The sequence below is a fragment of the Nyctereutes procyonoides genome, unplaced genomic scaffold (assembly GCF_905146905.1).
Source record: "Nyctereutes procyonoides isolate TBG_1078 unplaced genomic scaffold, NYPRO_anot_genome, whole genome shotgun sequence".
Taxonomy (NCBI): Eukaryota; Metazoa; Chordata; class Mammalia; order Carnivora; family Canidae; genus Nyctereutes; species Nyctereutes procyonoides.
In genome coordinates, this window is record NW_026575126.1 from 75,430,912 (window position 1) to 75,454,255 (window position 23,344).

Consider the following 23,344-nt stretch of genomic DNA (forward strand, 5'->3'; position numbering starts at 1 on the left):
TTGAGAAAGCCCACTATTAAAGAGAAAGAGAAGCAAGAGGAGCAACATCACTCGAAGAAACAAGAGGATAATAATCACTCATCATCACGGAAGCCCCGCGAAAAAGGGAGTGGCAGTCAGCAAGCTCTGCTGACGGAGAGACAGAAAGGGCCACTGGGTGGGTTAACGAAGAGAGCCTTGGCCAAGCACCCATTGGCCCCATAAATGCTAAAAGCCAGCGCCAGGTATTTCTTTTGGTGGAACAGCTAGAGGGGAAGTGAAGAGGTAGCAGTCACTGGCTTACAGAAAAGAGTGGGACACATGATTTTTGAAAGCAGAAGGATAGAGGAAGTTCCCATACCAGCTAAAACCACCCTCCTGCAGTATTTATAGAACAGGACGGTGCAAAAGCAGAGGGCAGCCCAGCTGGCAGCGCTGGCCCAGCCTCACGGAAGGGCATGATTGGGTCAGCCTAGTTGAGAAACTCAGAGGTGATCGTGCTAATCGAGTCCAGGGAAACTGACTACATTATAACACAAATCTTTCTGTTTTACAAAGAGCAATGTCACCACCAACCCCAAGCAGAATGACTTACGTGCCCCAGTTGGTACATCTTCCCCTGAAGGACAATCCCCAAGGGAGCCAAATTATAATCAGAAGGTCACTTGGTGAGCAGGGATTGTAAGAACAGGCAGAGTTGTCCCTTCCATCCTGTGTGAACCCCCACTACTGTGCAGTGACTTCTGTTATTATACTTACAGCACGTAATTCTCTTTTCTGATTATACTATTTCCCAGTACTTGGCATGGGCTCTCTGAGAGCAGAGTCTATGTCTTACCTGTGTACGCTGGTGCAGAGTAGTCTGTGTTTATCACATGTTAGACATGACAGAGAGGATGGATGGATGGATGAATGGATGACAGAAGATCATATGGAAAAGTGAATGGATAGAGAAGAGAATAACATGATTCAATTTAGGCTTTTTTACTTCTAATCACATTGGAATCCTGACTCCCCGAGATTACACTAAGGTCACTTGGGTTGAATTGGGGTTGCTCTAGATCTCTTCAGCCATGAATTTACAGGCGGTTTCTTGGGCTACTTACTTAGCCAGTCTCATTCTTTATAGTTTATTTTTTTTTAAGTAGGTTCCGCAATGAGGGGCTTGAACTCATGACACTGAGATCAAGACCCGAACTGAGATCAAGAGTCAAACACTTATCTGACTGAGCCACTCAGGCACCCCTGTTTTAATTATTTTTTGTTGTAATTGTTCTATTATAAAATAACCTTCTCTCAAATTCTGGAAAAGTCTTTTTGAATAGTAACAGCCAGTGTTTAGACATTTAAATGTATACCAAATGTATACCCATTTATATACATATAAATATACTCCCAAGCTCCTTTTGGAGTTGACATAGCGCCTTTTAAACTACATAGATATTTTTAAGTATAATCTTCATCACACAAATCCTGAGAAGGGCTGGCATTACAAAACCCAGTTTGCTGATGAGGCCCAGAGCACGGAAGCCATAGGCATGGTCAGAATGCAAACCAGGGCTTTTGACTCCAGTGTCTTGTTGAGCGAGCCCAGCAAGGCACCGGGTGATCTCTGGTGTACCCCCACGGTTGACATGGCCTCCGAGTGGCCTGGTCATTTGTCCTGTTGATCCATTTTCCTTGGGTCTGTCAAGCCTTAGTTAACAAATGTGGAGCAGTTGCCCAAAGGCCACATTTTTCCAAGAAGGTTGTCCCTGGTTGGGAGACTTTCTAGTTCATTTTCACTAAAAACAAAAAGTCTGTTGCTTTTCCTCCAGGGATTTGCCTGTTGTGCTTCCATCCTCGTGTAGGGACTCCTCCTTCGTTGAGGTCCATTACGATCCAGGTGGCACAGTGCCAAATGAGGGGGTTTGAGAGGTGGAGGAAGAGGGTGGACGGTCATGCCCCGCATTGCTGGAGTGAAGAAGAATTTGTGCCTGAGCATGGATCATCTCATCCTCCCAGTCTGTCCTTCTCGCGCTCTTCCATTAACCACGGGGGAGCCATGGTGCAACCTCTGTTTCTTTCTTATTGATAAGTGTAAAGCCATGAAGACAGACCAGCGGCCAAGCATTCAGATTAAAAACAGGAAAAAGGAGAGGAAAGGAAGAAATAGCAAATGTCATGGGAGGTGCCCGCTTTTCACAGAACACTTTGTACCTAAGAAGTGGATGACAGTGACTCCGGAAACTCCTTAGTTTCCCTTTCTCTTCTGTAGCCCTTTATGTTCGGACCTCTGGTAGCAGCACTAAGCACCTCTACCTAATAATGGACCCTGGCAGGTAGAGTTAGTGCAGTGAGGGCCTTGGTAAGAGCAGTGAGGTGTTCTGTTTTGTTTCATCCGGGGGCAGGTGCTGCAGGAGTTGGGGCGTATAACCCAGAAGCTCACCTTCAAGTGGTATACATACTCCAAGAGTAGACTTTTCTGGGTCATTTTCAGGCTCACCGACTCTAGAATATGTTGGTACACCTTTGCATGATCTCGAAAACCAGATGACAAAGGGGGAGTAGCATTGCTCTGCCCATCAGGCAGCTTTCTGTCACGTTCGTCTTTTGTGGCCCTTAGAAGAGAAGAGCGACCCCCTGACGCGTTCATGCCCTGTTAGCTCTGAGGTAGGGCTGGAGGCCTTTGCATTTTCCCTTCTTTGCCAATCTCTATGTGAGAAGAAAAAAAACTTACAGTTGGTGCCATCTCCCAATCCAGGTATTGACTAATGACATTTGTTAGAAAATATCAAGTCTACTTTTATTCTATCAAGCAGACACATGGACTGGGTTCACTGCAGAGTGACCCAAGGCAGATTTGGTTCCCATGACTTCCTCCACCCGTCAAAACAAAACAAAAGCACTGCACTCCCCTTTACAAATGCCTCAGTGACAGAATTAAGAATCTACTTTCGGGTTCTAGAAAACGAGGAAGGGATGGTGATGTGCCTCAGATCTGTAGTGTGGGTTAGGAGCAATGAGCATGAGAGTTTGAGTTTTCCAGCCTTGCATAGTGCCAGTCTTTACATGGTTCTTCGTGGCAGTCCTTGCAAACCCTACCATGCCATTCTAGAATTCCTTCAATGTACATTACCTCTTAGGGAATGGGGTACATCCTTTGTTTCCTCCTGTTTCTCAATTCAGTATCTCTCTAGGAGACCATAGCAGAAATAACGGCAGTAGCATTTCTACTGGAAATGCTGGACCGGGTGTCTACTTTATGCCCGCATATACATTAGATGAAGAGTATTTAATCTTTATAGTTGGCAGATGCCATGTGCCATATCCTACAGGTGGGGTTCTGATGTGCAGTCAGCGTGGCCTTTATGTGGGACAGGGAGTCGAACCTAGTCTGCCTCACGCCAGAACACACACCTTCCACTGGACCACATTGCCCAAAATCAGGGATACCTGTTCCACAGGCCCTTCTATTGGACAGCTTGTATCTCCCCTCTGGGGATGTTCATAACCCAAAGGGGAGGGGCTGCGTGAGAAAGGAATGTTCATGCATCAGTTAAAATAGGTGTCCTAGCCTCTTGTCTTGCCTTCATATTCACAAATGTTCATTTCTTTTTTTCTCTCTTTTTTCATTCTTCCTAGAGATGATGACTGACAGATTAATATATGTCTAACTACATGTCTCAGAAATCAAAGGGAAGGTGCTGTCAGAATCACTTGTCAGAAAATGAGATTAGGCGCACTTGTCATTTGCTGAGGATTGCAGTCTTTCAGAGATAAGGTTTCATTTAATGAGGGTAAAAAGCCTCCTTTAAAAAAAAAAAGAAGAGGGAAAGAGGGAGTGAGGGTGGGGAGAAAAGGAGTGATGGTTCTTTTTTCTGATGTCAGCCAAGTGTTTTATCACCTAACGTGATCCCGGGGCACCTGCTAGCCCCTGATAATGGCAGCCTGGCCTTCCCCACCCCCTCTGCTGCACAGCCACTTCCAAAGCAGCTGCTGTGACCTGCTCTTACCTCTCTTTGGAAGCTGATGCTCCTTTCCTCTGGGAAGAGGAAGCTAAGCATGCTCTCTAGATTTAAAAGCAGGCTCCAGAAAGCATGTGCTATAAAGGAAATGTATAGTCACATTTCGCAACAAACTATAAAGAATCCACAATGGATTTCAGTGAGACACAGAGCTTGTCTGACAAGTAAAGGGAGAACTAATGAGGAACAGAGCTGGATCCCATTGCAACCAATTGTGTTTTGTTATGGAAAATATTTATCAAGTTCTTTTGCATTTGTCGATTCTCTTAAAAGTGACATGGTAAGATCTCCCGATATGTGGTATGTGGCATGATTTACCTCCCAGACCCTACAACTCAGGATGGCAATTGCTGTCCCATTAGTAATCTTCTTTTGGACCTCTGATGTGGCCTGTGCTTGGAAGTATTTCAAACTAATCCCCACCCCCCCACACACACCCCAAGCATGAAGATGGCCTCAGAAATGAAGGACTTTATTATGGGAAATGCCTGTGACAAACCGGGAAATCCATATTTATTTATTTGTGTATTTATTTTTAAGATTTTATTTATTTACTCATAATAGACATAGAGAGAAAGGCAGAGACACAGGCAGAGAGAGAAGCAGGCTCCACGCCGGGAACCTACGTGGGACTCGATCCCGGGACTCCAGGATCGCGTCCTGGGCCAAAGGCAGGCGCTAAACCGCTGAGCCACCCAGGGATCCCCGGGAAATCCATATTTAAAGACACGGTTGTTACAGTTATCTACTCCAAAACTTAGCAGTGTAGGACAACTCCCCCTTTATCACGCTCTTGGGTTCTGTGGGCCAGGGATTTGGACAGGACACAGCAGAACAGATGGTCTCTGCTCCAGAATGTCTGGGTGACTTGGATGGCCAGGGGCTAGAATCATCTGGAGACAAGTTCCCTCACATGTTCAATGGCTGAGCTTGGCCGGGACTTGCCATGGGGGCACCTCCACAAGTGCTTTCCACATGGCTTGGCCTTTCCACAGATGGCAGCTGGGTTTTGGGGGGACCTTTCTGAGAAGCAGAAGCTGCAAGGCTTCTTCTGACCTTGTCTTAGAGATGGTGGTATTTCTGCCACTGGGTAAAAGCAGTCTTGAGACGGGGTATAACCTCCACCTCTCAACATGAAGGATTTGTAGCCACATTTACCAACTACTATGATGCTTTAAAGGTTTCTTTCTACTCACACCTTCGTTGACTTCCGTGGACAAAATGGTCTGTAAATGCGAAGCTTAGGACATTTGGATTATTTACTGCTGGTCTGACACGAATGGCTACTCCTCTTTATTGAGAAATACAACTGTGTGGGAGGCACCTGGGTGGCTCAGTGGCTGAGCATCTGCCTTTGGCTCAGGTCGTGATCCCAGGGTGCTAGGATGGAGTCCCACATCGGGCTCCCCGCAGGGAGACTGCTTCTCCCTCTGCCTGTGTCTCTACTTCTCTCTGTGTCTCTCATGAATAAATAAAATCCTTCAAAAAAAAAAAAAAAAGAAATGCATCTGTATGTATGTATGTATGAAATGTCCCTGGGCAGGGACAGTCCTATAGGAAGAGTGAGCCGAAGGCCCATTTAAGCTGCATACTGTAGTTTGAAGGGTGCCTGCCATATCCCTGCCCCTGACACAGACAGCTGGGGACAGACTTATGCCCTAACGTGTGCCTTTCTGTTTCTCTCTGGTCCTTTTCCATGACACCTCTCAAAAATAGTCTCTACTTTCTACCTCTATATTCTTACCATTGATTCACTTAATAACAGGCCTGGCACAGCTTTGTTCTCTGGGTTTCCACTGGAGACCTGCTGCCTTACCAGCCCTCTGCCTTCTTTCAAGCCTTGTCCCCCCTGCCCAGACCTCCGATGTATTTTCCACTTCTGTGTCCCCTGAGCCCCCCAAGGACATCTTGCTCTTCCTCGCTTCTGTAGTGATCCTTTATTGATCTCATATCACTCGTCCCGTGGCTGCTTCCCTGGCCCAGGCAGCACGGACGTCTGGTGTTGTCCTTGGTTCTGCTTCTTCCCCCTCAGCGGCCCTGCCCTGGGATGTCCTACCCGTCTTCTCTACAGGGGTGACACTCTCATTCGTTGGCGCCTTAAGCCCTCACACCTGAGTTGGGCTTTGCTCATGGTAGTTTAGACTCCTCTTGTCCCCAGCAGTTTCTGGATGTTCCCCAGCCAGCCTCCTCATGCCTCTGTGTTCCTGATTCTGACTGGGTGCCCAGGCGTTACCCCTCCTCACCTCCCTGCTTTACACCACATGCATGCCCCTTCAGGGTTTCCTCACCTGCCCTCTGCCCTGGGTCAGCTGGCCTCTCCGGGAGGATGCCCCTTTGGCCTGTGAGTCACTGTTTTCCACGCTCCCCCGTGGCACCGTCCCCTCCCGCCATCTTGGTCCCTGTGTTTGTCTTCTGGCCTCCCTTACACTGGAAGGGTCCTAAGGGCAAGTACCATTTTTAATTTGATTTGGTGTGGTGGTCTTACCGAATGGATAGCCATTAGTATACCGTCCCAAGATGGACCATACAGTAGGCCACACACTGTTGGAGTTCAGGAAGGACTTTGATGACATGAAGATGCTGACATGGCCTGAAATACTTCCACCTCTCACCTGGCCTGTCAGCTCTCCTTCAGAGGGGTGCCTAGGGAAGCAAGACCTGTAAGGAACAGCAAGAATAGCAGGACCAGCTCTATCTCCTGAGTGCTCACTGTGTGCTAGGTATTGTTCTAGCTGATTTAATCCTCGATGGCTCTGAGGTAGGTACATTATCCTTTCCAGCCTACAGATGAAGAAATGACAAGAAAGTCAAATAACGCACTATGTGGTTAGTTGGGTGAATACCTACTGCCCCCAAACAAGCCTCTCTGCAGTCCATGCCAGATGATGGTGGTTGGTGACCAACCACCAAGCCCAGGGCAATGCCCAGCCCCACCCCCCACCCAGCTGAGCTGAGTCATCACAAATCCTGGAAACAGAAGAACCCAGCATGTGGAGACTTTCTAAGCACAGGTGTGTGGGGGGTTTCAAGGTACAGGGATCCTGTCCACTAGGAGACGTGACCCAATCAGAGTCTTAGATACTGACCACTCAATTTAGCCACCACCAGGAAAGTGCCAGAAGAATATCTGGGGGAGTTTGCCTCTCTCCTGCAGAAACCCTATGTGAGTAGATAAGTGAGCAGACACCCCTTGGCACCCCTTAAGAACTGTGTCTTAACACAGTTCAAGAACAACAAGAGATAAAGTAATGGGGGCAAAAGATTACCAGTCAAGGAATACAAATGAAGGGGGCTTGGGTGTTGTTCATACTATTTTTCCATCTTTTCTAGAAGTTTGAGACTTTTCCAAATGAAAAGTTGAATATTTTAAAAGAGAAAAAAAAGAAAGGAAAGGAAAGGAAGGGAAGGAAGGAAGGAAGGAAGGAAGGAAGGAAGGAAGGAAGGAAGGAAGGAAGGAAGGAAGGAAGAAGAAAGAAAGAAAGAAAAAAGACAAAAGGTTATTCTAAGGATGGGAGTCAACAACAAACACACAGGGAAGTGGTCTGAAGCCAGAGATTTTCTGGTCCATCAAAAGGGAAGCGCCAAGAGAGAAGGAAAAAGCTGGAATTTGAGACATATGGTGCTTCTTAGGGGGGTATTCAGGCTGCTCAAGAGGCTAATTTAAAACTAAATCTTACCCCTGGATCCCTCAGCCCTTAATGTGACCCAAACTTTCCATTACCAAATTCTGAGGATTTAAATCCTGATATAGTGTGCTTGAATTTGGAATCCGCCTCATCAGTTAAAGATCCATCCTATTGAGGCCACATGTGTCTGCGCAATAAGTTCTTTTCAAGCCAAACTTCCATGTTAAAAAAAAAAAAAAGTCCTGAGAGGGAATACATGTGGTCCTCCTCCCCTTCAAGCCCAGTTCAGGCTATTTATTGTTTTATGTGATTGTTGAGAAGTCAGAAACGACTAAATTGGTTCCCAATGTGGTCTGCACATTGCCTTGGCCAGGAATGGTCTGAGGAAGACAAAGCCCAGTTTCACATTTGGTGGTGTTCTGATGTGTGTAGTGGCGGGGAGAGGGTGTGTGTGTGTGTGTGTATGTGTGTATGTAAGGGGTTTAGGGGAAGGTGTGTGTATTTTCTTTCTTTCTGAACTCCTTCCCCTGTGGATTTTAGATTTAAGAGTATGTGATGACACATTTACCCTTTTGGTTTTGCTTTTTAAAACGTAAAGCTGACAAACATGTTTAATGGGCCTATGGTACCAAATGACAGAGGCACAGAGCTTGAGAGATTCACTTGTGCCGTTTTGATGAGGAAGTTAAATTGTACTCACCAGTTGGATTAAATGCAAACCATAGCATACTTCGGACATTTCATTGATTTATCTGGAAATTCTAAGAGAATGGGAACCCCAGAAAAAATAAGTCAAACAGTATGTCCTACTTACATATTAATAATGTAAACTCCAAGAAAATGGAAAGAGGAAAATGTTATTTCCCAGTGCAGAGACTGTTCTCTGTGTGTAGTAACCTAGATGGTAGGTCATACAGAATCACAAGACCTTACATATGGAAGAGCATGAGAGAGAGGAAAAAATTCGTCCCAACCTGTATGCATTTTATTTTATTTTTTTAAAAGATTTTATTTATTTATTCATGAGAGACAGAGTGAGAGGCAGAGACATAGGCAGAGGGACATACATGCTCCCTGCAGGGAGCCTGATGTGGGACTTGATCCCAGAAACCTGGGATCACAACCTGAGCCAAAGGCAGATGCTCAATCACTGAGCCACCCAGGTGCCCCCCTGTATGCATTTTAAAAGTGAAGAAAAGGTTTCATGACTTTTCCCCAAAGCCACACCCAGTGGGGACCAAACCTGTCCTAAAATCTGGGTTTTCTGACCTCACTGATCTGGTCCAGTACTCTTGCAGCACCTAACCCTCCCTGTGTCATAGTCTTCAATAGTCCTGCAACCAGTTATTAAAACTCAACCAGAGCCTGCTGCCAGTGAGGATCAGGCCAGTTCTGTAATCCTCATATAGGTCAGTTATTTGCAGTCATTTTCCTGGCCTTACATTGTGCCTTTAAACCCAGGCAGTTATTTCACAAATGCATGTTGTCAGCTGTAAGTGAGCACTGGTAGCAGAAAGAAAATCCATCACCACCAGTGTGAACTGAAAAACAACTCAGAGCACACAGCCCAGGTGAATGTTGTTTGTAGCTTGATCTTTGCATAAGAAGGACAGCATCGTCCATTAAAATAAAAGCTACCAGCCAACAGCTGTCTTTTCACCAACATCCCCTTCTTGAAGAAAACTCCCTTGCTAGGAAATAAATCGCCTCCTTTACCGGCAGCACAAAGGGAAAGTCTCTGTTACTGAGAGGCGAGTGGCTATTTGAAAGCCTGGCTACAATTTTCCTGTTTTACTAACACTTGTAATTAAATCCGTCAACTCCCTCTAAGATTCTGTGTAAATACCAGATGCTCACTAAATTTTTTTTTTTCTCCTGGAGAATGTGAAAAGTTGTACACTAACAGTAGAGGAACTTCAAAGGAGGCACGGACCTGGGTGAAAGTGAGCCTGGACCTCGCCTCCCTGTGAATTGGGCGCCCCACGGCAAGGTCCCCTTCCCCTGTTCAACCCGGGCTTTGGGAGGGAGCAGATGGCTCTGAGCCGGCCAGGACAGAGGAGAATCAGCAGGCCTGGCGGGAGGGGAGGCGCCAGGAAGGGAGGGCAGGCCTCGCCTCTCCTCCCTCTGCGGCTGTAGCCTGCTTTTCATGTGCTGTGCTCGTGGCCCCACCAGCTGTCACTTGAATTCATGCACTTGATCATCTGGGGATCAGAGGAGGAAGTTGGGGATGGCTCAGGGCAAATCTACCCTCTCTACTAGGGGGTGAGAAAATCCTCTCCCAGCACCTGTACTCCTCAGGGGGATCAGATATGTATGATCTTATTTTTCCGCCTTTTCTATAAAAAAAAAGGCGTAACTTTCTTGTCCCGGAGGTGATGGTATTTCAGCAGCCCCTTTGGGTCTTCAGAATTAAATGTAATTGCACAGAGTTGTCCTTACCTAAAGAGGAAGCTCAGGAAGTGTTAAGTGAATCCTGAGGGGGAATCAGCATACCTGCTGGTGGTTAAACCACCATGTCTGGAGTGTGGGTTTCTTGGCATTTGTAATGTAAAAACTGAGAAAAGGTGTTCCTCTCCCCACCCCCTCCCGCAGCAGATTCACTCTGATTTTTGTGAATTTACTTGAAAACATTGAGCGCTTCGTCTTTGTCATGTGAGCAACCCTCAACATGCCTTACTTCTTAACCGTCCCTGTTCCCCACTGGTTTCGTTGGGCAGGTTGCCACACTGGGGGGACATTTCAGATCCGTGGGTTCCAGGGAGACTCTCTTGAACGGGTGAGTTCATGGAAGGGAGCGGCGAGCACTGACGCACAGAGCCCTGGCCCATGCCACCTCAGCTACTTTCAGTTTCTATTTGAAACCAAAAATCACAGAAGAGCTGTCAGATGGCAGCTGTGCATTTGGTAGAAATGAGAATTCCAGATTTTATGCTAATTCGGTTTCAGGTTCCTTTGAACCTGCAGTTTCATGAGGCTGTGCTTAAAACTGCAATCTGTTTTAGATAAAAGAAGGGATTACTAAAGACTTTTTAGTTTTGCAAACATTCGCAGCCTCTAAAAGGAAGGGGAGAGATCAGATTTATTCTTTCATTAACATTGTCACGTTAAGTTTTCTTCTACTTTATCAAACAGAAAACTATTTCTTATTTTAGGCAAGATTTTCCTGATTTCAGGATTTCCGCGTTGCCATTATTTATCTTTGTCTCAGTAGTGTTCCTGCTGTAACCTCAGGGTCCCCGCCATTCCCTCATAGAGACAAGAAAGCAAAGGTGATGCTCATGGTTGCCTCTCCTCCTGCCCTGTGTTCACCCGCTTCCTCTTTCTGCATGTTGGGGCTGACCCAGATGGTTATCTCACTTACCTATTGCCTTGTAACAAAGTACAAATTTACTACCTTAAAACACACTTATTTATTTGCTCCTATTTGGCCATGTGGTCAGGACCCTACAGAGACACTTTCTCTCTGTTGCACATGGCCTCAGCTCAGGCAAGCTCAACTGGGCTGGGGGAGCCAAACCCAAGATGTTTATCCACATGGTTGGCGAGTTGTTACACGCTGTTGGCTGGGAATGCAACTAGGCCTTTGGTCCCAAGCCCTGAATTCTTCCCCATGTGGGTTTGCTTAGGCTTCCTCACAACATGGTGACCGGGTGCCAAAAGGAGAGAAGCAGAAGCTGCCAGGCCTTCTTAACACCGGAGGTATGAAGCTCCAGAATGTCACTTCCTCCATATTCTACTGGTCAAGAGAGTTGCAGGTCCAGCCCAGGTTCCAGGATAGAGGACTCAGCTCCACCTTCTCGTGGGAGAATAGCATGCAGGTACAGAGGTATTAGAGGCCATGTTTTGAGCGTAGCTACCACCGTGATTGGCAGTTTAATCAATTTTCAAGAGAATTTACATGTGTTCTAATGTTACCCTTATCAGTGGAGGGCTTCCATATTCTGTGAAATCCTAAATTGGTGGCAGTTTGTTGAAAGGTCTATATAGTTTATTTATGAGATAATGTCTTTGTTCTTTTAGTGGGTAGAGATGTGTTTATTCATTAGCTTGTTGCTTTGTTACTGCTCATTGACCATCTATTGCTCATGAGGCATTCCATAGCAGATGTTAAGGGGAATGGTGATGGTGGGGCGGTGAGGGTATTAGGGCACAGTCCTGGCCCTTAAGGGATTGAATTTTAGCTCTCCAGAGCAGCATCTTGTGCCCACTAAGGAAATGTAGGCCCCTAGAGGAATGCCAATGTCCAGAGGTCAGCCAGGAAACAGGTAATACATTGTCAGACATCGTCTTGAATGTATTTCCCCTAAGGAAGCCCTCAAGATAACTTGAAGTTTGGAGCAGAAGTGCTGATTTAATTAATTTGCAGCAGAGGTCTATAATTGGAAGTCATACAGGACCAGAGAGGAATTAACAGGTCTTCGTAGGCTTGCAGGCTTGCCCATACCCTGAGTAACCGCAGTATGTGATCACAGCAACTGGCATTTGTATAGCAGTTGACCATTCCTAAAGTCTGCTCGTTTGACTCATAGCCACGGAGGCAGAGTCTATTGTAATGACCACATCAGACTTTTCCACTCCGTATTGACAGTTTGCAGGGGACAGGGAGAATGGCTGAGATCAGAATGAGGGTGAAAATCAGAAACAGTCATCAACAGGAATGCTTTCAGGAAAGCTAAACCAAGGGAATTCTTTGATATTCTAGCTGCCCCACATAGTACCCCAGCAACTGGGTGAGTCACCAAAACAGTAGAAGTAAATGTTGCGTTCTTGCCCAACAAGAATTTCTGCGGATAAATATTTGGACCATCAGGATAGTACCAAGTGAAGCTAAAATGAAAGCACAGAAGCTTTGTGGGGTCCATGTGCATCAGTAGACATGGAGGAATAGAATTCCCAGGCTCCTAAAGATTAGTGAGACCTGAGGTTACATTTTTCCGTGGCAAAAGAGCAAACCCCTTGAGAGAAGGTCGTAGGGAAAGAAAATGCTGACGTGCGGCCAGCCACTATTTCTCACATTACTTTTGCAGATGACCGGCACCTTTCAAACTACAAAGCCTATGGAGGTCAACTACTCACATATCCTACCTCTATTAGCACAGCTGACACAGCCTTCCCATGGATCTTGGGGCCTCTCTAGATTGTAGGTATCAGAATTTATTTTGACTTAGATCTTGAATTGACATATTCCAGCATTGAGAGTATGTGGAATTCCAGGTTTGGCCAAGGGGGCAGAGAATCGAGACCCCCCCCCCCCACGTCATGTGGATGGTAGAACGCGGTATAGTGAAGAAGTGATACTCCATATCAGATCAGGTCTCTAGACCCCAGGTTACAAACACCCACCGGTATGGAGTGGTGTCATCAAGGTGTGACCAAAGCACGGGGAAGGCCCAGCCTCAGAGTCCATATCTCATGCATTTGGGCAAAAAATAAGATGCCCCTAGGCGACATGAGCAAAGACTGGATGTATTTTTATTTTTCATTGCTTTTCTTTGTGGGCTTGTCAGATTCTGAATATTAATATTTTAATGTAGATTCAGTGGTTAAGTAAGAGATAGTTTATGGGTTTTATACTTTTCTCCCTTTGTAGTTTATAGTACACTGTGAAGTTTGAAAGTAAAATTCTTTTTCTTGACTTCTACACTTGGAAAATATTTATTCCCCCCTGCGTCTCAATAGTATGCATCATAAACTAACCCAGTTCGGTTTATTTACTTCCCTCTTGTTGCAGCCCCATGATCAATTGTAGCAACACAGGCATATAGTGGTAGAGGCTTTTGCTTTACAACAGTAAGAGTATAAGATATTGTACCCTCCTTTCAGACTGATAAGTAATGAAGCTTCCATTTTAAAATTGCCAATGCAGAAGGGGTGGGGGCCGCCGAGCAGAGGGACTGGGGGCCACCCGGGGGTTGACTAGCCATGCATCACTAGGGGAGGCAATCATGATCTACAGTTTAAAATGAATTGGCCTATGCAGGAGAAATCCCTAGGCCCCAGAGAGAGTTTTAATCTTGTTGGGCTAGACATCACAGAAGGCACCATGTCAGGAGTTAACGGAGGTAGGAAGCAGGACAGTGTTGGCAAAGGGGCAATTTCCTGCTTCCTGGTGGTGAGCAACCTGTTGACTCCAGTTCTCCAAGCTAGGACTCCTGGTCACCTGCCATGGGTAAGGACCAGTGGGCCCTACCATTACCAGCAGGCTGGGAAAACCTCAGCTACCTATTCATTGTCTCCCATCAGACAGGTATTGAAGGAAGCCTCCTGGTACAACACTAGGTACTGGACAGGTCATCAAGTCCAAGATGTGAATTCTATCTGCAAGAAACCGGGTTGGTTCGGAAAGAAGGCATATCACGGGGAATAGGCTAGTATTATATCCTGACAAACAGATAACAAAGAGCTGAGCACTCAGGCCCCTGTAGGTTCCTTATCCCGCTACTATGCTCTGGCGTGAATAAAGATGTGCGAGACCTAGTCTTCGATGGTCAAGTTTAAAATCGCATTGAGGTGGTGGGTAGCCCCCACAAAGAAAAGGAATAAAAGAAAGCAAAACACGCCTCCGCACCAGTAAGAAACCACTCGTATAGTCACAGATGAGCCTGTTTAAGTCAGAAATTACAATTCAGCACATCAAAATGACATAATTGGGATGAATGCTATTTTACGTTCAAAGAAGTTGAAGCTCTTACCATTAGGAGGTGGATTACATCTTGTAGCCTGGTGAACTCTTACAGCATTTTGCTTGAGTCAGGATTGGATTTTACCATCTATCAAGGAGATCCACATTGCTCCCATCCCACCAGCCTTATTAGTGACCTAGGCTGTCCAGTCTCCTGGTACAACCCCGTCTGAAGGAACTGTTTGCAGTACAGCCTGTGTGATTGGGGCTCCCTAATACAGGTGGTGCAAACCACTGTCCCCACTTTCTGGGACTGGTGTAATTTTTGAGTGTTCAGGTGGTGGTTCACATCGAAAGAATCCAGTGGAGGGCATGACCGGTAGAGTGGACATTGCACCCATACTAGAATATGTTTTTGTTTTGTTGGCCTCTACAGTAATCAAAAAAGAGTGCCATCCTCAATCATGACAGTCAACACATAAAGCCACTTACTTAAGTGCCAGGTGTCATTACTGACTGCCACCCTCGAGGTATGGGTACTGTTGCCCCCATGCCTCAGATGAAGAAAATACGGCATGGAGAGTGAAGAGATTTTCCTAAGGTCTCCTGGCACAGAAACAAGAGGGTCATGATGTCAACCAGACACTGGCTCTTAACAACTCCACCCGAAGAATGGATAGAAACTTGTATTTCCAAAGCTTGAAGAGCTTTAGATTTTGAAAAGTTCAAACTCCTAGGGACACAGAAATAAATCAGGTAGGGTGACATCTTTCCCAAAGCTAGTTGAAAACAGAATCAGATGTCATCACTCCTCTTTAAAGGTCTTCTTCTACCACAAAATTTAAAATACAGAAGCCCGAGGGACACCTGGCTGGCTCAGTCAGTAGTTGTGTATGACTGTCAATCTTGGGGTTGTGAGTTTGAGTCCCATATTGGGCATAGAGTTTTCTTTTAAAAAATTAAAAATAAATAAAATATAGCAGGATTTTCGTTAAGACTTCCTCTTTCTTTAAATTCCCTCCACCTGGGATCCCTGGGTGGCGCAGCGGTTTAGCGCCTGCCTTTGGCCCAGGGCGCGATCCTGGAGACCCGGGATCGAATCCCACGTCGGGCTCCCGGTGCATGGAGCCTGCTTCTCCCTCTGCCTGTGTCTCTGCCTCTCTCTCTCTCTCTCTCTCTGTGACTATCATAAATAAAAAAAAAATTTTTTTTAAATTCCCTCCACCTGCCCAGTCACCAGCCCATGTTCTGTTAGGGAATGCCTGAAGTTCATTATGTTTAGGAGAGAGGACACCACAAAATTAACGAGCTTTTTCTATATAAGATGCTTCACCGAAGTTCAAAATTTATAAGACATTTTTTACCAAAAAAAATGTTTAATCTCAGCCTGGTAATTTGTGAAACAAAGGGAATCAAATCACATTTTAGGCTTTTGCCATTTTACATTGATAGAGAAGAACTTTCATTAGTTTAAAAACAAATCTTCAGATATATTTTGAGACTTGAGGAAGATGACTGCATATTTTCATTTAGCTCAGGTTTGCTATGTGTGTGTTTGTTTTTAAAATTTAGCTGGGAAATCATAAACTTGGCTAAGGTCTTTGATCATATATTAAAATTTGGCTTTGTTTCTGAAATAACTGATCTAATGCTGGAAAGACCATCGAGTCCATGTTCTTGCTATCTGCGTCCTATTAGCGTACCCACCTTGTAAGACTTGCCCTCCTCAGATCTGGTTCAGGCAGAAGGTGATATTAAGAGGCCATGAGGGCTTGGTATGTTAAACCTTCTGAATATAGCATAGTGACCGCCTGCCACCTCTTTTTGTTTAAATTAAAGATTATTTATTTCAGAGAGCATGCACGTGCACAAGTTGAAGGTAGGGGCAGAGGGAGAGAGAATCTCGAGCAGACTTCGCACTGAGCGTGGAGCCTGATGCAGAGCTCGATCCCCACCACCCTGAGATTAGGACCTAAGCCAAAACCAAGAGTCAGACACCTCACTGACTGAGCCACCCAGACGCCCCGCTCCTGCCACCTTTAGATGAAAATGACAATAAAAGGAAGCTAAGTTCCTTAAGGAAAAACAACCACCACCACCACGTGAGGAATCTTGATTCTTGAAAGTCAGGCCTCTGACTGGGATCCAGCCACCCAGAGTGATTATTCTTTTTCCTGCCCTTTCCTTCTTTCTTCTTCATACTTCTCCCACTGTCTTGTTTGTCTTCCTTTCCAATGTTGACACTTATTCTCGCCCTTCCAGAAAGAAGGAGGAATAGAACAACCTGGAAACCAGTCAGAACGGACTCGTTCCTGTGTCTGGGGAGAGGCTTAGGAAGGGAACCAGCTGAGCAATGGTGGTGGCCAGGCAGGGCAAGGGCCACGGACGGGCGCCAAGGGACCGAATGTGAACAGCGGTGCAGAGGCCGCTTTTGTGGGTTCTCTGGAGGCTTGGCAATTGGCCTTTCCATATTCCTCCCAATTACAAATAATCAAAATATGGGGACACATGCAGATTTATCCCAGGCTTTTCTGAGATCTAATCGCTGATAATCAGAGATGACGATCTAATAATGCAAGGTATGGTAAAGTGTCAGAAAGGCGGCCTGATAAAAGCACTGTGGAAGGGCTAAGTGGTTGTTTTCGTTGGTCAGCTAAGTTCCCCACGCTTTTGTGCATCTCCGTTTACCCTGTGGGGGACCTGGCAGGAGCTCTGGCAATCTCTTCCCTGTAATATTGATTTTATTAGAGCAACAAGACAAGAAAACCATCCCATTCTGATTGCTCCAAAAGAAACAACATTTTAATGTCTTTTCTTGAAAATTTAATGTTTGCCTTTGAGCTATCTTTTTACTCCAGAAACAGCTTGAAAATGAATGCCCCTAGCCTGAGGGCCTCAGCTGGGTTTTGTGACATCTTCTAAGCAATTGGAAAATCCAAGTCCAAACTTAGGCCTTCGGTTGAGGCAGCTTTTCTTCTGACTTCTTTGGGGGTAGAGGTAGAGAAAAATGGCTAGTACCTATCTTTAAAAAAAAAAATAAATGTCTTTAGAAACACCACATAGTGTTACCAGTTGGGGAGGGGGTCAGGCTAGAGAGAGAGAAGAGACCCTCTTTATTTCCAAAATTCCGTATATATGGAGGCTAAAGAAAAACACTTAGGCCATACTGCACGTAGTACCCCCCCCCCCCGTTTCCCCCAGAGAGGTTTTTCGGGAGTGCCGTGAAATCAAACTGTGATGGATGTTGAACTTGAAAGAGTTGAGGAAGGGACATTACTGCTTTAAGCCAGTCTCCATGGCATTTGTATGTGATGAACATCTCTCCCAAGGCCCATTCCTTCCTCCCTTCTCTGCTGTACTCCAGGTACCAGCGGCGCCAGCAAGGACATCAGGAACCGTTAGCTGCCCTCACTCCCCACCCATGTGCCTGCTCCGCCCTAGAACCCTTCCCAGATATGATCTAGAACTTTGCTTGCCCTCTTCTTTTCCCTGGGCCGGGAAGATCACAGCAACTTTTCCTGTGCACTAAAGAGGGACCCCGCCAGGCTGCAGGTGTGGAATTAAAACTCCAGATTGCAGAGGGTCTCGTCACCCCCTTGTATGGCTTAGGACCTTTTCAGGGCCTCTGTGGGTCAAGATAGCAAATAAGGAAGCCACAGTTCTGCAGAGGGGCTACCAGGCTAGACCGAGGGAGCTGAGTATGCTCTGGCAGGAGTGGGTTGCATAGGGGAACCCACCCAACACCAAGCTGGCGCTCAGTGAGCCCCCCACAGCCTCCTTTCTAGATCCTGCTCTGGGCACTAGAGTCCGCATGGGTGATAAACAATAGAGTGATGGTAATTACTGCCCATTTAGCGAGGCCATGGCATCGCAGTCATCCCTTCCCTACGTTTGGTAGACGCCCCGGGGAACCAGCCTGCTCGGGTTTTGTGGTTGCGAGGTGTACAAGTGTCAGTGGACGTGAAGGGTAAGGGGGCGGGGGCGTCATCCCTGGGACTTAACAAACTGCATCGAGCCTTTGATCTTGGTGGGAGTGAGGCTCGATGAGGACCTTTTTGTTCCAGTACTGGCCGCTGACCGCCACCCCCTTCATTTTCAGCAGCGTAGTCCCTATTGCCAGGTGTTGGGCGCCGACTGTGTGCCGGGCGCCTCACCTGCGTCCATCAGCGCCAGCGAGCCCGCCCTCCGCGCAGGGGACCTGCCCCGTGTCGGTGCAACCCCAGGCTGCGGGCCTGGTGGCTTTTCCCGGCCGCGGCGCAGCGCTGGAAGCGGCGGCCGCGGGGAGGGCGCCGAGCGTGCAGTTCCCGCCCGCGGGGACCCGGGCCCCAGGCGCGGGGGGCGGGGGGGGGGGGCGCGGGGCGCGGGGGCGCGCGGCAGCTGTAGACGTCGCGCCCGGGGACTGCGCCCCCGCGGGGCCGACCCGGCGCCGGGGCCGAGAGGAGGGGCGGCGGGGGGCGGGGCGGGGCGCGCGGGCGGGGCGGGGCGGAGGAGGGGCGGCGGCCCGGCGGTCGGCTCGGCGCGCCGAGGAAGTCCCGCTCCGAGAGCCGCGAGCGTCGGGAGGAGGCGCGCTCGGCGCGGTCGGGAGCCGAGTCCGGAGCGGGGCCCCTCCTGCCGCCGTCCAGCCCGCAGCCCGCCGCCCGCCGCCCGCCGCCCGCCGCCCGCAGCCCGCGGCGCCGGCCGCCGATGGAGTTCACTTGAGCGGGGAGCCGGGGAGAGGCAGGCGCCCGCGAGCGGAGCGCGGCCCGGAGCCCACCAAGCCCGGGCGCTCCGGCCGGGAGGCGCCGTCCGCCCCTGCAGCCCGCCCGGCGCCCCTGCCGCTGCAGCCCCGCGCCGCGCCCGGCCAGGTCGGCGGCGGGTACAGGCTCCGGAGCGCCTGCCTGCAGCGCCGCGGCGGCGGCGGCGGCGGCGGGACCGGGACCAGGACCGGGACCCGGACCGCGACCCGGAGCGGGGGCGGGGGCGGGGGGGCGGGAGCGGAGCGCTCGGGCCGCGGCGCTGCTGGAGAGGCGGGACCGGCGTCGGGGAGCCCCGGGCGGCCGCCGGGGAGAAGCCGCCGCCGCCGCCGCCGCGCGCCCTCCTCCTCCTCCTCCTCCTCCTCCTCCTCCTCCTCCTCCCTCTCCCTCCTCCCTCCCTCCGCACATGGTCTCCTTTGTCCTGTCGCCGCCGCCGCCGCCTCGCTCTTAGCTCCGCGCGCCGCGGCCGCGGCTCGGGCCGCTGCTCCCCGCCTCGCCCGCCCCCCGGCCGCCCGGGACGCTGCTCGGGTCGCCGCCGAGCCCGGCCGACCGCGCCGCAGGAGGGCCCCGAGGCAGCGGCGGGCGCGGACCGTGCGCTCCCTTCCCCGCCGCCGCCCGCGCCGCCCGCCCGGCCCGGCCCCGGCCCCGGCCCCGGCCCCGGCCCCGCTGGATGTGCGCGCGCCGCTGGCCCCCGGCCGCCGCCAGCCGCTGCCCTCCTACGGACCTGGTCCCGCGCATCCGCCTCCAGACTTTGGCGAGGAACCGCGGACGGACTTGCGGACGCAGCCCGGGCGGAGTCGGGCGTTTTCTCTTCGCGTGTTCGGCTGGTTTTCACCCTGGTCGCTGCCGATGCCCCGTCGTGAGCCCCCTGCGGAACCAAACCATGAGCTTGGGGCCGACAGGACCGCTTAGCCCCTGGCGACCAGGTAAGGCGGCCGGGGTGCGGCCCCTCGCCGGGGGTCTTTGTTGCGGCGGCCGGGCCCGCGGGCAGGGGCGGCCGGGGCGGGCGCCTCGCGGCTGGCGCACCGGGCCCCCCGCCCCCGCCCCCGCCCCGCCCCGCGCTCCCCCTCCGCCCCCTCCGCCCGTCCGCGGCCCGGTCGCCCGCCTTTGTACTTCCCTCGGCGGGCGGGCCTGGGCCGGGGAGCGGCGGCGCGGCCGTGCCCGGGCCGGGGGCCGGGGTCCGGGGTCGGGGTCTGGGCCGGGGGTCCGGGGTCCGGGGGCCGCAGTCCGCCCGCCGCCTCCCGTCCCGCGGGGCTCGCGCCGGCCCGGGCCGCAGGCCGAGGCGCTGCCCCTGGAGGTCGGGTCCCGGCCGCACGCGGCTTCCCGGCGGCCGGAGGAGGTCTGGACGCGGTGCCGGCGCGGCTGCCGACGGACTCGCGCCCAAGTTTCCCGGAGGCTCCCGGGTTCTTGCCGGGAAGTCCCGCTTCCCGAGGGCGCGGGCGCGGAGGGCTCCCCGGGGGCAGCGGCCGCGGGGCCTGGAGGCGGCCCCCGCACCCGAGCCGCCGCGTCGCGCCCCCGCCCGCGCCCCCGCCCGCGCCCCCGGCCCGTGTCCGTTGTCTCATTCTCCGCGCGCTTCCCGCCGATCTGTTTGACTTACTAAGTTTTCTCTAGACCTCAACTACGGCCCCTAGTAATTTTTTAGTATTAAAACCAAATCGACTAGACCTCTTCCCCCTCCCCCCCCCCCCCCCATAAAAAGCAGCCGAGAGAGAGCTTGGTGTTTTCTATCATTTTCAGATGCAGCCACTTCCCGCCCTCACCCTCCAAAACCGAGCCAGGGGGATGAAACGAAAGGAGGGTAAAATCTAGAAGTCTTTAGCGTGTAAAGGTGCCCCTGTGTTAAAAAGAGAGACAGAAGGGAAAGCTCCACTTGCCTGCTAACTCTCGCTCACCACGTTTCCATTAGACGTTCTTAATGAAAAAGAAAGAAAAGTAAAAAAATTAGCCAGGAAAATAATGCAAGCAGTTGCAGGCTGTTTCCCTAAAAGCCTTGAAGAAGAAAATGTCCTAAAGATGAAGACCCAAGGAGCGAAATAATTTGCACAAATGCTTGAAAGGCGGAAGTAGAATTTGGAAAGTTCATGGAGGAAATGTAGAGAATTTTCTTGTAGTTTCCAAGGTAGACTTTGACCAGGCAGCTCTTGTCTGACTTCTCAGGACAGTGGGCCGCCATAGCCTCGACCACCTGAGCAGGAGAAAGAAGGGATCCAGAATCTCTGTACTACCAGCCAAAGTCCCATTGCAGTCATTTTCTTTGGGGTGTTTTTCTGCCGAGGCCTTCTTGAGAGGGCCCCTTCCCCAGTTATGAGGCAGCGTCTCAGGCTTTGTGGCATGTTTCAGAAAATTAAAGGGCTCAGAAAGCTTTTATTAGAAGGCACGCTCCTGAGCCTCTCTGAATATCCTGTCAGACTTACTTCCTTCATAACTTACTGGTTGGCATTGTAGTAATCACATCCTCCTAGTTCGCTTCAGATGGAAGGTCCCTTCGCCGCCTTCTTGAGAGTAGGATGTGTGCTGGAGCCCATTGGAGCCAACAAAGGCGGCAGCCCCAAGGTGGTGTTGCAGACAACCAAAGGGCCTGTCCACCTGCAGCTCTGTCCTATTTGATCGATCTCTCTCTCTCTCTCTCTCTCTCCCTCTCCCTACACACACACACACACACACACACACACACACAGCCCAAGTGCGAATAAAAACTCAATCGGGAGCCATTTCCTTTCCTTACCCGTGTTTTCTGCATTTGGGGTGCAGTCGTTTGTTTTTTCCCGTTTCTTTGGGCCGATTAGACTCCTATTAATAAGCAATCCCCATATCTGCAGGGGTTGTTTCACTTTTTAAATGATTTCATTAATGGACTTTTTTTTCCCTTGTAAATATATCAACTGGAGTTTATTTTTTTAAGGCATGAATTTACCATAGCCCTTCCAGTTGGAACTGAGAGATGCATTTTCATTTAAGAATGGTGAAAATACTCTGCTGAGTTTTTAGCAGGAGAAACATTCCTAGAAGCCTCACTTAGTATCACACTATAACGACATTGTTCCTGTAATTTTTGCCTTTATGACAATCTTCTTGATCTGTTTAATGGATATCTTGCTTCCCTCTCCACGCCACACTTTTTATGGCAGCTTATTTTTACAAAAAGCTATAATAACGCACAATTCTACCTTTTAAGATGTCACGAAGGCCTTCGGCATATTTTTTATTCATGCAAAACTTGAAAAAGCCATCGAGGATTTATTTTAAACTGTTTATGCATTTCTGTGTCTGCAGTCCAACACTTGTTTTACACATCCATTCCTTTTTTCCCTTGATCCGTTAATTTCCCAAACCATCCCTACAATAGGAAGGTTAGAAGGAAAAGAAAGGGAAAAAGCCACTCGTGATAAAAATATTTTACGTCTTTCTGTATCACTTGCATTGAGAACTAGAACACGTTCCCCAGATATACACAAGAATACCTCTTTTTCGTCAACGTAGCACAGAAAGGCTAAATTGAGTATCCTCTTTGTCCTCCAAAGCCAGCTCCAGAGTCAGAATATGCTGTACTTCAGATATACCCTCCTCCTATTTCTTATAGTTCGCCTTATATTTATTCAACATTCTATGCTTGGCTTTGTCAAAACGTGTATCTCTATGTATAGAGTGTGAAAGACAAGTGATTTACAAGGCTTGTGTGGCAAAAACAGCATAGATACAACATAGCCATTGTAACTTTAAATGCAGCTCCATCTTCAGTTACATACAGTGGGGATGCTGATTTTTAATTCACTTGTTTAATTTTTCTAGAAGTTCTAGAAACATTCCATGCTCCTGCAACATTACAGCATTTCCTTCAAACGAACTTTGTGTTTATTTTCCAGCACATGAGTATATGATTTACATTGGCTTTCCTCTTGCTGTTTAAACAAGCTTATTTCACTTTCCTCAAGCCACTGTAATTAGCAGACACGATTTCTGGAAAATGGAAAGGATATTATGCTGATGGCATGCATAGTGGCGGGTGGTGGGCCAGGTCAGCTTGCTTCTTCTGTTCTCTACACCAAGGTCATCCTGGTTACCAGAATGAACAGGGATCTTGGGGTCATCGGATGAATCTCTAAATTCATTTCTGGAAGTGCTAGTCAACATTTTGTAGTGAGGAAAAGCTTAGCGTTAAATAACAGGCATTTCTGGTTTGTGACAGAAAATTGAAAAATAGCATGTCTGCACGTATCAAAAAAAAAATTTCCAAAATAATGATCTGTCAACAAAATTGCAAAATCATTATGTGAATGAGCTGAATTGCTTTGTGTATCATCTCATAGAAATATGTTTTGCACAGATAACATGTCTAATAAGGACACGTTTTTAAAATCAGATTTTTTTCCCCCAGCA

General features: G+C 49.0%; 1 protein-coding gene across 3 annotated transcripts in view; it reads left to right on the top strand.

Annotated features, from left to right (window-relative positions):
• AUTS2 (activator of transcription and developmental regulator AUTS2) overlaps nt 1–23,344 on the top strand; it is a 1,136,649-nt gene that overhangs the window by 1,029,006 nt on the left and 84,299 nt on the right. The window lies entirely within an intron of this gene.